Source organism: Pipra filicauda, unplaced genomic scaffold (genome assembly GCF_003945595.2).
Source record: "Pipra filicauda isolate LSUMZ 115617 unplaced genomic scaffold, ASM394559v2 scaffold156_size1729456_pilon, whole genome shotgun sequence".
Taxonomy (NCBI): domain Eukaryota; kingdom Metazoa; phylum Chordata; class Aves; order Passeriformes; family Pipridae; genus Pipra; species Pipra filicauda.
In genome coordinates, this window is record NW_024104062.1 from 87,829 (window position 1) to 100,139 (window position 12,311).

Sequence of the window (12,311 nt, forward strand, 5' to 3'; positions counted from 1 at the left end):
TCTCAAGTCTGTTTGGGCTCTGTGCCTCTGATAGATCCAGGGCTCAATAGTTTTCTCACACTACTACCTGAAGGCTCTTCTGCAGCATCATGAGGTCCTGACAGTTTGTGCAGTTTCCCACCATCCTTTTGGTCTTCTAGTGACAATGTCTGGCAGGATAGAATTACCCAGATCCTTGCATGGATCCTGGTACTTTCCCAAGGGCTCTGCCATGTCCTGGTCAAGAGCAGACTGAATTTATAGTCAGCCCAAGCTGAGGTGGAGAAAACCTGGACTCCAAATGCTGGAGATCTTCAACTCCAAAGCACCCTTAAGAGCACTCTGGCAGGTAGAGCATCGATGGAGCCTGTGATCCCTGATCCTTTGCGAGCTTTGCAATGGTTAGTTATGATGAGCAGATGTTTTGAGTCCTGTGGGCTTCCATGTACTTTCCAGACTAAAGATTCTAAACTCAGAGTGTTCAGAAAAGAACATAAATAGCCTTGGGCTTTGCTGAAGTGTGAAAAACTTCAGACTAGATTTTTGCAATGCTGTGTGAGTGTTGCTTTATCGTTGTGCCTCCGTCCAGCCACCAGCCAAAAACTGTGTGAAATAGAGTCTCGATATCAGTGTAGAGTGACACGTGATTCCTTTATAATTTGGGGTAAGCTGAGGCTTTAATCATGAAACCTCGCAGATTGGAACTGTGAGGAAAAAGGAGAACATGCAATGTTCTTTCAAAAGGTTGCAGAGTTTCCTTAATATCTACTCCCTGTAGCCATCTGGAAATCTCACTAAGCCACTCAAATGCTTTCCAGCGCTTTTACTTCACAGAAGCATCCTTAAGACTGTAATGCAGGCTTTGACTTATAGCCAAAATTGTTATTTCCAATAATAATGAGCTGACTGATTAGTGCCATTAATTCCTGACTGCAAGAAATGACAAAGAAAAATATTTTTTCAATTATTTTTCTAATGACAGGATAGAAAATGAATAAACCCTACCATTCTGGGACCAAAATATAAGTTTGGCTAGTTCTGAAAACTAGAAAAGGGAAAATTCTACTGTCAGATATTGAAAAAATATTTTAAAAACATGAAGTCACTGTGTGAAATATAATAGAGTATGTGAACATAATCTTAGTGGCTCAGAGATACAAAACAAGCTTGTGACACAGTGACTAGTAGCAGCCCTTTGGGTAGATATTGCTTATCTCACAGTATATTGATGTCTTCACTAGGCCTGGACTTGTTAGACATGACACTTCAATCTCGGAATAGATTACTGCAGCAGCTTTTTACCTCAGGACATACAAATTTCATCCTACTAACTTCACCATAGGTAAATTTTTATGATACATATAAATTCCCTGTTGTGTACATCAAAACCTGATCATGACTGGACCTGTCAATAAGCAGAATGTGAAAATGTTTTGTAGTTCTTTCATACTGCCGGGCTCGCTTTTCTTTCCCTGCATTTATGTGTGTTTTTTATAAGTGGATGAAGTAGGTAAGAGCCTCATAATATGCTGAAAGACAAGAAAATATGAGAGCACTTGTATGTTTTGATCTAATGTGATGCAGAATAGCCTTTCAGACTTGAGCTGAGGCAGACTTGCCTCAAGCTGAGGCAGACTCAACAAAGGAATATTGGCACTGCAGAAATTATTTCCACACACATGAGCTGCCTGGGAAATACAGGCTGAGGAAAAGTTTACAGAGAGTGTAAGAGAGCAAAGAGTAGATTTTAAATGCCTGGAGGAAAAAATATGAAGAAAAGAATATTCTGACTTCTGCTTGAAGGCTTAATCAACTTCGACCTGAGCCTTCTGGCCTGAGGAACTTTGGATCCTGCTACCCAATGGACTAGACATGTACATTTGTTTCAGAAAGGCTTGCCTTGTTGTAGAGCATTGCTGACTGTCTGACTTCTTTAAAAGAAGACAAGGGCTCTGATTCAGCATTGAACTCATTCACTGATCTATGTAATGAAGTGAGCGTGGCTCCAGCGAGGACTGGAGGAAGACTGCAAATCATGAATGAGGGTAGTGGCAAGGAGGAACCTGGTCATCTTCCCCGAATGTTTTAGAGAGAGAGCAGTTTGTCTGAGAATGGAGAATGTGAGGAGACTTGGAAGCAGCTAGAGAAACTAACCCATATTTAAAGTTGAATCCAGATCCTTCTAAGAGGAACTCAGTGACAAGACAAGACAAAGTGCACCAAGCACAATGTGGGAAATTCTCATTTTTTAGGATTTTTTTTCTCACTGGGAGGGTGATGTAGCACTGGAATCAATGACCAGAGAGTCTGCAGGATCTCCAGCCTTGGAAATAACCAGATCTTGACTGGATATCAGTCAAGAACAAATGTGACCTCAGCAGTAGTTGTCCCAAATAACCTATGGAGGTCCCTTCCAGCCTGAATTATTCTGTGATTTTGAGTCAGATCCTACAGCTGGCAATGGAAGGACCTTAGCTATCATGCTTGAGGGTAGAGGTAGTGTATCTGACTCATGACTAGACTGGAGTCACTGATGAATTCAGTGTATTTCATGACTGTATGTCAAATTTTATGGGGAACCTGACAGCTATGAACTTTCTGGCTCTGGAAGGCAAGAAATTATTTGCTGACTCATATCACTAATAAATGCTGGTATTTATCCTATCCAGCACTGGCAGATGATACCTTTGAACTTTTCATGATGCTTTGAACCAGGGCAAGAGATTAGTTCCTGTGAAAAGGCTTTTTCATACATGCTCTGACCCAAATTTTCAAAGCCTCCAGTTCCCCAGCTGAAACTTGGTCTGCAGGAAAAAGCTTCAAGCAAATGGCAGTGGGATGGATCAAAATGAATGCTCTGAACATTCCTGAGGGATTCTCTGGGGACAAAGCTGTCTGTTGGCTCTTCATTGCAATGGTTGCAGTGGATAAATTAATGGATTGCTGTTTACATCAGTATTCCCTACTGAAAAGCAAAACTCAAGGAACAGCTCTGGTATTTTATTTGCTCTATGTGGGAACATGGCCAGTGATGCCCATAATTCATACTATGATATGACTAAAACTCTGATATGTCACAGAACATTTCAAAATTGAGACTGACAACTTCTGGAATTAAGTTTAACTGTGGATGTGTTTTGTTAACCATATTATGTACTTATAGCAGCTTTTTATAACTGAAGAACAAGAAGATGACTTCTCATTTTCTAGCTACATAAGTGCCACTAACAAAGGGGCAGCTGTAGTTTAATTTGGACAAAAATCTCTGTTTCAGTTATATTCAAAATACAGAATTTCATGGAGGTGTGTTTTCATTTGCACAGCCATAGCATAGATAGAAGGTTGGAGGTACCAAGAGCAGTACCTCAGACTGCTGTAGCAGCTGCCTGTATGTTTGTAGCACAGAAACATTTTCTTGCCTTGGAATGGATGAGTGCATGTGTATACACTGCCTGATCACTCCTGTCATGCACAGCCTGGCAGAGACATGGTGTTTCCTACATGAACTGCCATTTCTTCCCAGATCATGAGTGAAAGGCTAAACATGAAGCAGAGACTAACAAGATTCCAGTTCTGCAGTTTTCATTTTCAGCAGTTTGTATTCTGCCACATACCCGACACTCTTTCCTGAGGGAAAAAACCCAACATAATTAACATGGGATAGATTTTGTTCAACGTACTCTGTTTCCTTCCATCATTATATTTGCTAGAGGAACTATTTAGAGAGAAGCTTTCTCACGGTATTGTGTACAATCCAAGTGTTTTTAGTTTGTCAGGGGATTTTTTGGTTTGTTTGGTTTTTTTAATTTGTTTTTAAGAAAGCACTGTTTTAGAGGTTACATTTTCAGAAGCCATTGGATTTCAGCCATTTCAGATACATAGTGAAAAGGGAGGAGACAGTAAGAACTTAAAGAGATTATTATTTTTCACATTACTGGCAGGAACATCCTCATCTGAGTTCCATTAGAGAGGTAACTGCCTACATTAATAAAATAAACCAATATATAATCACTACCAGTCTTAATGCTTGGGCTGAATGACTTAATTTAGTAACTCGTTTATGATGTGTTTTAGTAGCATGGCCTCTCTTATGTTATCTGAGTAAATAGAACAGATGCAGATGCTTGCCAGAGGTTCATAGTTTCATAAACTTGTCTTTACAGACTAGCTTGAATATGCCTTATAAATTCACTGGTCTTCACTCACTGGACTCAGTCTTCAAAGTAGGCACGAAATATTTATACTTACAGATCCAGTTGTTGTAACTCCCATCAGTCAAACAGCAAGAATGAGCTAGGCAAAGAAACAAGAGTAGCACATAAATCACCTTTTTTATTAATAATTTTCCACTGCCTTTACTGAAGCTGTCTTCTTTCAGAGTCTGAGACATAGGGAAGAGTTATCTCGCTAGATTTGTAGAGCCATTTTCAGTTTGTTACAGATCTAATTACCTAATTGAGGGACAACCAGTTTAGAGATGAACAGAACTTTTTCTCTGTGGTTTGTGTTTCTTTCTGTGGTTCCCTCTGAGATTTCCATATTTTCTTCTGTATGGGGGAATCCATCTCCAGTGAGAGGCGACTGTGTGCTTTGGAGTACATTTTTTTGCTGAGGATGGTGAGCAATACGTGCTGTGTATCAGTAGTCCTAAATAAAAGCAAATCCATTAAAAAATCCAGTAACCAATTCAGTTCTCCAAATACAACCAATGGAAGTAAATAAAGCGAACCATGTCACCCTTCAGCCCCTGCACCAGGAGGGTTCCCAGGTGAAGGCAGGCAATGGTTGCGTCTTGAGCAAATCCCTGAGCATGCCAACGACTGGTCCAGTCTCACAGCAAAGCTACTGGGCACAGGCCACTAGCCTGGAGGTCAGTGTGGCATCTCTGTGATAGGTAGCTGGGTTGCTGGGATAGGCAGAGACATCCCACCATCCTTCTGTGCTCAGCAGCAGTCTCAAAACTTTCCAGAGGAGTGGGACCTGCCAAGCATGACTGCTCTCATCACTGCTCAGCACCATCTCTGCCAGCAGAAGAAATAATGACATCTGTCTCAAGACTTGTCTTTTTAACACCAGTAACGTAATTTCTTCCTCTTCCAAAATTGATTCATTTGATGCCCTAAGTTTCAGCTGGTTTTCCACGAGCATATTATTTTTTTTGAGAATGAACTCACGTTTTCCAGTTGAGTTCTTGATTAGTCTAATGAATTTTCCTCCTTTCCCATCATCAAACACACTTTCCCAGATGATGGGGAGGTTCATCTCTAAAGGAAAATGACTCTTCTCTGACACAGAAAAAGTTTTAAACGAAGATTTCAAAAGTGTCTGATGATGATGGGGTTCTCAATATTTCAAGTACTAAATTTAAAGCGTTGTAAAGTGACAGCAAATGGTGGATATCTGCCCTCTGATCCCTGATGCTATTTATTTGAGGTGTCCTAAATTGGCATAGAAGGCCATCATTCATTTTTGACCCAAAGCATCTCAGACATTCAAAAATCTCATTCCCAAATTTCTAATTCTTTCCCAGTTCAGAAGGCTGTCTGAAAGTTGCCAAGTATGAAGTTTAAAACAAACAGATAAGTAAATATTTGGACCTTTTTAATTGCTTCATGTTTCCTGAACTTTCAGGATTCATGTTTTCAATCTAATTATTTCTGGCTTTTGGAGAGAGAAGGTTTCCTTCTCCCCTTTGTTTCTAACTAAGTAACTATCTAGGCTAACCTGTCAAAAAAAAAAAAAAATATATATATATATAGAAAAAATTCACAATTGAAGGAACTTTGCTAAATGGGATAAACCTGCCTACAGCCCAGGCCTGAGCACAAAACCTAGAGCCTTTACTCACCTTGACTCTCTACATCCAAACTAACATCAGCTAGTTACTGTACAGGCATGGTGGCAGATTTTTGTACCTGCCTAACACAAATCTCCTGCTCCCTGTCTTTCTGCACAGCATCTCCTGTGGTCACAGCTGAGACCCTGTGGTGCCCAGCTGATCATTTTTGCCCAGACATTCTGCAGGACTCCATCACCCATCTCGGCATTCCACAATAAAGGGACTGGAGGAGGTAACTTCAATGTTTCACATGGGAGGTGTGAATCACATTACTTTTTACCTGTCCTGCTTAATACAATTCATGTATTTCCATTTTTTAGTTTTATTGTTTGCTCTTGCTAGAAACTGATGATGTTAATGCTCACTTTGCTAGACCTGAATACCCAAGGACACTGTGAGTTTTCACCAACTGTTCCTTAAAGAACAACTCAATATGAGAAATCCTCCTACGAATCCTACACTTATCCATGTAATCAGCCCTGCCAATACACTGCAGACTGTAAACAGCCATAGAGAGGATTCCAAACAGTTAATGTCAAATAGCTCATTTTCTCTCATCTCCACACAAATTCCTGTCATGTTGCATTACATGTAAACAACCGAGAAACTTAATGAAATGCCTTTCAGTAAAAAACTCATATGGCTTTTCAGTCTGAACAGATTAATTGCAGTTTGTAACAATATAAAGTGATGCAATCTGATTGCAGTTTCTGTTGTTCTTTAGGATAAAATATTTTATGTGAATGCAAAGCCAAGTTTTCTGCTGGCGTGACTTTATTGAATTCCATGGAAAAATAAAATACTCATCTAAAATCCATAGTACAAAATACTAATCTAAAATCTAAAATCCATCGTGTACTGTTCTAGTAAATAAATTTTATAAGCTGTAAATTAGATGTGCCAGATCAGATTCCAGACCCCATGGAAATGTCCATGTCAATGAAGAGAGGCAATAGGAATATTTTGTTTTGGAGGAGACACTTCTGAATGAATCTTTTAGCACTTTATGGTTTTGAAAGGGTTTCCTACTTCCATTTTTTCAATGCCCTGTCTTCATCTTGACATTGCGCTCTTTAAATCTGCTTGTCATTCTCTTTAGTTTCATTCCTATGTACTCTTGGGTTGTTTTTCTCTTCTTGCTGCAGGCATTGCTCCGGTGTTTTGTAGCAATCCTGTAGACCCAAGCCCAGAAGCCCTGCAACACAAGTTCTGCTTGCTGCCAACAGGGATAACGCAAGGAACTTCCATGAAACCTCTCCGGGTGCATCCCTTACTGTATTTTTTATAAACCCAGTTTTCTTTACTTTAGTTTTCTTTGTTTATTTTCCCAGTTTGCAGAATGCCATAATTGGGGGTGATCACTGCTTGAAGAGGCCAGAAGTTGTCTGTGGTGTTTTGAATCCCATGTAACTGCACCAGGGGAAGGGCTGAAATTTTTTGGGCAAGTGTGTGGTCTTGCCAATGCAACACCACTCTGTCCATGCTGCTGGACTAAAACTGAAGGTCACAAATATTCTACAGAAGCTGCCAATGTCTGATTGCCTGGCACCCATTTGAGTCATCAATATTCCAACAGAGTTTCACTTTTACGGGACTAGCATATTTTATGGAACAGGAGACATTTTTTATGTAATATTAGCAATATCACATTTAAGTGTTACAATACTGCCTGACACTGGGGACCAAGAGAAAAATACTTAATGGAAAAGTAGAAGCTGCTGCACTTTGAACTGAAGCTGTGTGTATTGGAAAGGGGGAGCATGTAGTTCACATCTCCGCTGGGACGTTACATATAGATCATGATAAAGCAGGCTGCAGAATTGGAAATGTTTAAATCAGCATTGTAAAATCCTGAAGAAGTGTAAGAAAATGAGGAAAAAAAAAGTACATTATCCAAATATTGAGTCCGTACTTTGATATGTGTAGAAATCCTTTCTATAGAAATAGATTGTTTATCCCTGTCCATTTCTTTAAGATAGCCTCTACTCCGACTAGGTAGAAGCTTTTAGTTTTTGATGGGAGAGATTTTGAAATATGCTATTTTCACACTGCATGTAATAGCATGATTGGAAGGAAAATTACTGCAAATTCTTTCATTTCTGAGTGTGAAGATCTCTTCAATAGAACCACTATTGCTACCCATGTGGTTGGTCACTTGAGGGCTGTTTTTTTCATTTTATACAAGCAGATAGCTTGTATGCCATGACTCCTTAAGAAGTACACAGTTTCAATCTCAGATAGCATGTTTACATATAGTTTTTTCTTACTATGAACAACTTCAGATGAAATATTACTTAGTTGTCCAATAATTGCATGCAATTTTAGGACCAATTAATTCCCCTTTGAGTGACTTTATTACTCTAATGATTACTGAGGCATGGTACAGTATGTTTCTCCCATGAGAATGCTTAGCTGTTCTTAAGTCAGAGGCTGTTGGGAGTAAAAAAAAGCATCTGACAGAATCAGATTTTCATCAAATAAAAAAAAGCACCCCATAAACATTTTTTTAGGAAACTTCAATGCTGTTTAAACATTAGTGATAATTTCTGCAGCTGGATAAACACCATTATTTTATAACTGTGGTAGAGCATGAGGCTACTGGAAAAAAATGTGGCTTTATATTGAATTTTCCTTAACTGAGCTTTCTCAAAGCAGTATGTTTAACAAGTCATGAGATGACTGCATGGGCAAAAAAGATACATAGCAGAGAATGACAGAAATCAAAACTAAGAGGAACGAGGGTTTTTTTAGACCCACTGTGGTCATTTCCAAACCTTGCCAGTCAAGTTCAGTTCTCTGTATATAGGTCAGATTTAACCAGAACATTTATTTGTCACAATCAACTGAGTATCAGTAACTCTGAAAACAAGGGATTTTATTTTCCTCTCTTTTCAGATTCTGATTTATCTGCTGAGTGGGGGATGGATCATTAGTGGAGAACAAGTGCCACCAGTGGTGACCAAAAGCTATGGCCACCTAACCACCCCCTGAAGTGCCTGATGAAGTACCCAGGAGTGCACATCTGTTGTGTGAAAACCCTGATGGTGGGCAGCACTTGGAGCTGTCATCAGCAACTGGTCCTTTAGTACTTCTTCAAGCAAGTGCTGCAAACACAGGGAGGACAGGACACCCTTTCCCTGCCCCTGCTGTAAAAGTGATGCACATAAATGGGTGAGCTCGATTGTCCCCTATTTCAGGCCAACATCTTTCACAAGCGTTTCAGGAACAGCTTCAAAGGCATGCAGCTCGAACTAATGAGAAGCGTACAGGAGGTCAGAATTACTGTCTAGTCTTGGAAAAATCAGAATATATATTCTTTTTTCTTTTTCTGTTTTTATCAAGCATTTTTTCTTTAAAATAGATAAGCAACTTTTATAAGAAACCTGGAAATGATTGCTTAAAATTAGTAAGTTACAATTCCAGTGGATGGCCTATCTGGAGCAGCTGGGTTTAAACACTCAAGGGAGAAGTTGGGGAAAGGAAAGGGAAAAAACAGGAGTACATGATTGTTTCTGTGCTGATTCACAGATCTGTTTGCCATCAAATCTGTCATTGTGGTGGTGACATGGACCTGTTACAGCTAAAAGCGAAGAATGCAGAAAGTAAGAGCATTTGACCCTAAAGCCCAAAATACTCAAAGGTTTAGTGTTTTGACTAAGGCAATGATCCAAAGCCTATAAAAGCAGAAGAAAAATAGCCTTTAGCTTCAGTGGGCATTGCATCAGGCCTTCAGATGACTGGCAATCAGCAGACTTCATGCTGTGTAATTCTTTATGAAAGAAGCGTTAGTTCTCCAACACACAGTCAGCTGAGGAGGAATAAGACATGCTGTGTCTTTGCAACTTACCCTTCTGGTCAGCAGACATCCCCATCACTGAGGGTGATGTAGATATTCTTGCACAACTGGTGAAAAGGCATCCAGCTGTGCTTTGCAACTGCTGCTTCCCGCTAAGCCATCACTAGAGAGAGAATTAGCAGAGACTCCATTGTCACATACCCTAGATCTGAACCCTGGGTTATATTTAAACGAGCATAGGAAAGAGTCTGACGACTCTATGACCCTGGTGAATTGGGGGATTGCTTTTTCTAAACTGGAAGGCAAGCGTCGGAAGATCAGATTACAAGTGACTACATGAACGTTTTCATGGTGGGTCAGCTGGAGTTCAGGCTCTGTAAATTCCAAGGAGGTGGTTCCAGAGCAGTTTAAGCACTTCAGCAATTCCTAGCACCGGTGGTCTCAGCTTGGGAAGGATATCATAACATGTCTGAAAGCCAAAGGCTTCTTTGCTAATTTAATAAAGAGTGAACCAGTGGGTAAGTCCCTAGAAAATAGACTAAATCAGCCTAATTTGTTATATAATCCCTTTTTAATGTGGAGAATTAAGGTGACGGCAAGATGACTACGTGTTTAATTCTCCAAATAATTACTGGTGGGTATTGACATTAAAGATGGGAGAGAGTGAGTGAATTTCTGTTTGTAGTTTTCAGCACGTGCCAAACTCTTACTTCATACCAGTGAGAAAAGGCTGGAAGTTGTGTGTTCCATATGCATGAAGTAACAGTTGGCACAAATCACCAAGGGGAGAAAATTAAAAGCCACTAAAGCCCAGCAACCCAAACTGTCACTTGCTGACAATTTTTTGACTCTCTCTATGAAAAAAAAAACCAAACCAAAAAACCAATACATGAAGGCCTCATGCAGGGTATTCCACCTGAGTAAACCCTAGTGTCTGGTCCTCCTCAAGGCAAATAATGTGCTGAGAAGGCAGCAATAGTCTCAGTTTTCCAACCTCCTCCTCTAGTCCCTTGGGAAGTGCAGTCACAGACAGCCCCAGAGTGGGGTGAGAGTGGAGCAGCGGAGGATGACACTGCTTGGCTCAAGTTGGTTCTTTCTTCTCCTGACACTCTTGGCCATGAAAAACCTGTTCTTCCCCATTGCTAGGAATGGAGGTGCTTCGTGGCTAACAGTGTCTGTCCTGCTTGGGGCAACTCTGCCGTATGGATCAGGATAATGGAGTTTACATCCTTCCCTTGCCAGCACTGCTGGATTCACCTCAAAACAGCAGGAGATAGCTGTATCTGCACAACCTGCCTCTAACTCGTGTCCTTACACAGGCCTGGGATGACTTTGGCATTTGGGCCATGGCTGCCAGGGTCCTGGAGGTACCAAGGGGCCCTACTGTTGTGTCCAGTTCCTGCTCAACCTTCCCAAGGACCAGTAGCCCATGTCAGCCCCCTGATCTCATCAGCCTCTGCCCCAGTGATGTCACAGCAGGGCCAGGCTCCATCTGCCCACAGATCTGCCCTGGCCATGGGCCCCACAGAGCCAGACCCACATCCCATCCTGTCAGCACATCCCATGTGGTGTCATGGCCATGGGTTACATGAGTTACCTCATTTTTTGTTCAAAATTATGTCCCGTGCTTGTAGGATTTGATACCATCTAAGTATTCCCTGTCACTTCTGTAAGTAAATATGTGAATAAGTATATTTATTGAGATTCGAAACATGTATATGACATATGGGGTAAGGTATACAGATGTACTGTGTTTTGTTCACTCAAGAATCACACAAATAGATACTTTCCTCCTATTTTGTTGATGGCTAAATATTACTTGTAAGCCAAAGCTAGCTTGTTTAAAACACTCCCTTATTTTATTTTTAAAGAAAGAAATTGTTTTTGCTGTTTGGCATGTTTCTGATTTTCAGACCATGATGATTTTCTGTGTGGTTCACTGTAGCCTTCCTACAACTGACAGCTTATTATCTCGCCTTATGAAAATCATGCATGACTTCTGGGAGTCATCTATCAAAAGGAGAGAACACACAACATACTGAGAAGCTGGTACCTTCTCTCTAATTTTCCAGGTTGATGGCTGTTCAATGAACCTATTAACTGCCTGAAGTGACTTGCATCTTTACAGGTATGGGACTGCATTGTCTTTCTTTGTTGTGTTTAAATGCAAACGCTACCCCATGTAGTGTCCTGGTTTAACTTCATTTCTGGTCTGGTGGTTTCCAAATGCATCTGGCTTCTCTCTCATTGGACAGTAGACTCCTTTGTGTGCCTTCAGAAGTAACGGCTGTAGGTGAACATTCCCGCTTTCCCTTATCTCCCATTCTCTGAAAACTTCCTTGGTTCAAGGTTTATGCCTTTCAGTGGAACACTTAAGCACACACCTGGCTCTAAGCACTTCACTCCTGTCATTTCACTGAACAGGGATGGATTTAAGTGACTACTCATAGTTCATGGCTTGCCAGAACTTCAACAGTTTCTTTTGCAGAGGTCAGATAAGATAAAAGTTAGGAGCCAGATCTGACAGTCCTCTGCCTGGGGTTTAGTTTGCTTTCTGGTAGTGATGGGCAACACCATTCAAATCTTTCATGATACTCCCATGTAAGGATTGATGGGGCCCTAGGTCCAGCTGCTAATTGAAGGTTAAGGAAAGGTAATAGAGCATACTCTACTCTCATTTATACCAGGTAAAAACAT

The 12,311-nt window shown here is 40.6% G+C and overlaps 2 long non-coding RNA genes across 4 annotated transcripts; one reads left to right on the forward strand and one right to left on the reverse strand.

Annotated features, from left to right (window-relative positions):
• Positions 1-4,291: 4,291 nt before the first annotated feature.
• Positions 4,292-11,012, reverse strand: LOC114002716. 2 transcript variants are annotated; one of them, XR_005562722.1, is made up of 3 exons: positions 10,930-11,012; positions 9,666-9,777; positions 4,292-4,626 (listed from the first exon to the last, which is right to left on the reverse strand). It is a non-coding gene; the product is annotated as an uncharacterized LOC114002716 (long non-coding RNA). The 2 variants fall into 2 exon arrangements; XR_003545971.2 differs by having other exon boundaries at positions 10,872-10,945.
• On the forward strand, positions 5,745-9,195 carry LOC114002717. 2 transcript variants are annotated; one of them, XR_005562723.1, is made up of 3 exons: positions 5,745-6,075; positions 6,964-7,079; positions 8,714-9,195. It is a non-coding gene; the product is annotated as an uncharacterized LOC114002717 (long non-coding RNA). The 2 variants fall into 2 exon arrangements; XR_005562724.1 differs by having other exon boundaries at positions 5,745-6,050.
• Positions 11,013-12,311: the final 1,299 nt, after the last annotated feature.